The sequence below is a fragment of the Cryptotermes secundus genome, unplaced genomic scaffold (assembly GCF_002891405.2).
Source record: "Cryptotermes secundus unplaced genomic scaffold, Csec_1.0 scaffold33, whole genome shotgun sequence".
NCBI classification, from domain to species: Eukaryota; Metazoa; Arthropoda; class Insecta; order Blattodea; family Kalotermitidae; genus Cryptotermes; species Cryptotermes secundus.
The window spans coordinates 1,954,081-1,958,739 of record NW_019727088.1 but is presented as its reverse complement, the minus strand read 5'-3'; the positions used below and the strand labels follow the sequence as shown (position 1 = coordinate 1,958,739).

General features: G+C 36.9%; 1 long non-coding RNA gene across 1 annotated transcript; it reads left to right on the top strand.

The window, feature by feature from the left end:
- The first annotated feature begins 877 nt into the window (after positions 1 to 877).
- Positions 878 to 3,331, top strand: LOC117282293. Its single transcript, XR_004513005.1, has 3 exons — positions 878 to 917; positions 2,584 to 2,791; positions 3,171 to 3,331. It is a non-coding gene; the product is annotated as an uncharacterized LOC117282293 (long non-coding RNA).
- The last annotated feature ends 1,328 nt before the right edge of the window (positions 3,332 to 4,659 follow it).

Here is a 4,659-nt window from a genome sequence, read left to right as displayed (position 1 = left end):
CTTTCTCTTGAATAGCCATTCTTTCATTCTTCTGACCTTCAGTCAAAGATTCGAAAATCCGAAGGGTGTAAGCAGTGCTAGCAGAAGACCAAATGATTTTATTGCTTCCATCTGTTTTATGACACCAGGGACTGCTAAAATTTGTCAAGTGTTACAAACAGAAATGAATTTATAATGCAGAACAACTCTGTGAAGAACTGGGAAACAATTTTTGCAGTACGCATCAAAATTAAAACACAAAAAATTGAAAATAGATTATAACACTTTGTATTAAAAATTTCAAATCTTCCGTTTTAATATGCGACACTATGTTCTTTTTGGATATATACACATTTAATTCCATCCATTTATCATAAAAATTGAGCTAGATACAGCATTTTTTAACACAACACTTAAAATTGATTAATCGCCTAACAGGAACGGACATTTAAATGCAAGGGAGCAACGGGCATTTAAACGAGCACCAGCAGCGGGCATTTAAATAAACTCCAGCCAGCTCAAGTTTACCACTATTTCGAAGTCCGGTGTTTAAAGGTTAATTACATGAAGATATTTTCAGAATACAAAAAGCATTCCAGGCTGTGCCACAACCCAGGCAGTTAAAGACTGAATTCTCAATATGACTTGGGTTCAATACCATAACTGTCCATAGTGACAGCAGGGCTGATTGCAGTGTCCGCACAATCTAAGGCATGAACTGTCTTTGCCCACTTGAACACGGATTGTGGGTTCGAAACCCTCTTGAGGCATGGATGTCTGTGTGCATTTATTCTGTTTGTGTTGTTCTATGTGTAGGTGGCAGCCTTGCAACAGGCTGATCTCCCATCCAAGGAGTCCTACCATGTATGGATTAAGAAACAAAAAAGCGGTCAAGATCCACAAGGGCTGTAGAGCCATAGGTAGACCGTGACAACAGAGTAGGTTGTTCTATGAGTAGTTTATCATTGTTCCACTTATGTTCCCTACTCATACATTAGCATCTCTGAATGTATTTGATTAGGGTTGAACAGTTTCACACTATGAAACCTCAGTCCTCAGATGGGAAGCCAAGCAAGTAACCAACAAGAAAGCACACAATGAACAGAGTCCAAGGGCTTCACATCAAACAAGATAGTACTCTTCATAGCACCCATTCTGAGAGACTCAATTTTAACACAGGAAGCTTATACACTTCTATAGTAACAATTCCATTACAGCTGCCTTATGCAGATGATCACTGTCCATTATTAGAATTTATTCATCAAAAACAGTGAAATAAACAAAAATTTGTAAGTTCTGAGGTTTTCACGACGATGACTATGAAGAAAGTCATCTTCTGGGTTTTGGCGCCAAAACCCAGAAGAAAACAAAAATTTGTTTGGCAAAACTATGGAGTCTGTGGGAAAAAATATGGTTAGCAGTGAGTGTGTTATTCATATTAGGCGGAACAAGCCGGAAGGTCGCGGATTCAAATCCGGATGAGGTCACTGGATTTTTTTCAATTGACCTAATCCTTCTAGCCGCACTGTTGCCCTGGGGTCCACTCAGCCTCTGAGAGAAATGAGTACCAGGAATATTCTTGGAGGTAAATGGCGGCTGGCGCGTAGGGCTGACAACCTTGCCACCATCTATGAGCCAATTGTCTAGAAAATGTGCGAACCTCAACATCTCACAACCCTATGGGCCTCCATGGCCTATAACAGGAATATATATATTTTTTTTATACTATGCGTGGATGTGTGGTATGTAACGGAACAAGACTGAGGGGGTGAGGTTATGATAGGGCATGGTGAATTGTTATGCTTGACATTCATTCATCTCTGTGAACCTATAATAAAATACAATTAGATACTGATAGAACTGAAGTGTAGAATACATACTATAATCCAATAAGTTGTACAGCCATCATCCAGGTGTAAACAGAAGTTCAGTCCAAAATATATATTAACTTTTCTCAGCAAAACATTGTGTTGTGCAGAGAGGAAACAAATCACTCAATCTGTCAATTTTTTCTCAAAATTAGAAATGAGGAAAAAAAAGTTGAGGATAAATGAAGGCCCATCTTATTCTGTATGATCTGTATGTACCCTCTGTTAGCACCTTACTGTTTAAATACCTCTGTGATAGAATTTCTCATTTGCAGTGGTTCTATAAATCAATAATATATGTATACATACACATATTACATTAAATTCTTTGGATCTACATTTAGTAAACAATGACTGTAGGATGTGGCATAAACCATAACAGGAGCAAACCCTTTACATAAAAAATGAAAAAGTACACAGGAAGTTCATTTAAGGCATTCACAGGAAGTGCATGGGAAGCTTGAAGGCCAAAGGACAGTTTCATGCTCCATGTGTCAGATAGAGAGCCTTCTTATAAGGTTAATTTTGCTCTTCTTTCCTCCTATATTTTTCATGGATTAGACCTGTTTCAATTCATTATGCTTCTCTTGAATGATTTTCCTATATCTCTGTATACCATTTAGCAATCTATTATTATCCTCTATCCTGTTCATGTGGGTTAACCATTTATGCACTGTAGTCATCTGTTCTTCAATTAAATTAATAAATATTCTGTTTATTTCCCCTTTGGAACTAGGATATCTCAGTCATAGCCACTAGCTATGGGCTGGATGACTGAGGAATCTGAGTTCAATTCCTGACAAGCACAAGAGGTCTCTTCTCTACCACATCCACACCAGCTCTGGGGGCCACCCAGCCTACTATCCACTGAGTACCAGAGATGCTTTCCCAGGGGTGAAGTGGCTATTATATGCAGTGACCACTCACCTCCATCTAGTGCTAAGGTTAATACATGAAGTTATACCTCCAGTTCCCCATAACTTACTATGTGTAACTTAACTAAGTGCATGGACAACCTTACCTTACCTTTTACCTAGTACCAGCTTTGATACTTCTTAAATGTTCAGTTTATCATGCAACATATTCATTGATATTGGTGTGTTTGTTGATTACTGTACTGTCAGACTCATAAAAAGTGACATCACACCAAAAGTAATTAATATTTGGAACTTATGTCACTGAATTTTTACAAGGCAGATCAAATATTTTTCTTTAAAAGACATGACTTATATTCTTGTTGTATTAGTAATTTTATATTATAAAACTTATTCACCAAGGATTTTGCAAGCTAAAAAGGAACTTTTCTTGATCTTTCAATTTCAGAAGGCTTACAAAGAGTGAAGTACGTGTGGAACTGACGTTCTTACAGCAGTAACTATGAAGATTGCCAAATTCTGGGTTGTAACTAAATGAAAAAAAAAAACAGTGGAATGGAAGTAAACAGTATCAGCCAACATCTTGCAATTGCTGGAAAACCAAAGTTAGTGGATGTTCTTCATTGATTGTAATTTTAAACTAGTCTACAATGTATCAAATGAGGTTTAAGTACTTTATGTGTTCTGCAGTTCCAACGATTTAGAGCCTGTAAATAAGTGAGACTGTTATAGTTATTTGTAGCTATGAGTTGCAAGCATTCAATAAATCCAATTATCAGTCCAAACCCCATGTCTAGTTACTGACACCTGACAATACTGAAGATACCTTAAAAAGTGATGAGAGGAACTCAGACTAGAGACTGCAGTTAACTGTGTAACAAGAGACTTCATGATTTATACTTTCCACTAGTAATTTTCTTTATGAGATTTGGTACTTGGAATGTTGGAAGTATGTATAGGGCAGGTTCACTCAGGGCAGTAGCGGAAGAAATCTCAGAATATAAGTTCAATGTAGTGGGAGTACAGGAGGTCAGATGGGACGGAGGTGGCACCGAACCAACAGGTGAATATACATTTTTCTATGGAAAGGGGAATGAAAATCATTAATTAGGTACAGGTTTTTTTCATACATAAGAGAATCATATCAGCAGTTAACAGGGTAGAGTATATTAATCATAGGATGTCATACATAATACTAAGATGTCACTGGTGTAACAACATAGCTCTGAACGTTCATACCCCAACAGAAGATAAAATTGATGATATAAAGAACAGGTTCTATGGAGAACTAGAACTTGTATTTGATAAATTTCTGAAGTACCATATGAAAATTTTCTTAGATTTTAATGTCAAACTAGGCAGGGAAGACATTTTGAAACCAACGATTGGGAATGAGAGTTTGCATGAAATTAGTAATGATAATGGAGTTACAGTAGTAAACTTTGCCACATCCAAAAATCTGACTATTGGAAGTACAATGTTCCCACTTCGTAACATTCATAAATTTACTTGGACATCTCCTGCTGGTAAGACTCACAATCAAATTGCCAATATTTTGACAGATGGGAGATGGCATTCAAGTATGCTTGATGTCTGATCATTCAGGGCAGGAGATTATTGTGATACTGATCACTATCTGGTGGTGCGAATTGTTAGGGAGAGACTGGCAGTGAATACACAAATGCACAATTTTTTATGGAGAGATTCAATCCCAAGAAATTAACAGAGATAGAAGGTAAAGAGCAGTATTGTGTTGAAATCTCAAATAGGTGTGCGACTTTGGAAAACTTAGGCACTGAGGTGGATGTTAATAAAGCTTGGGAAACTATTAGAGAAAATATAAAAATTTCAGCTAAAGAGGGTCTAAATTATTATAAATTGAAGAAGCATATACCGTGGTTACAAGATCCAAGCAAAATAAATGGCAATAACCTGAA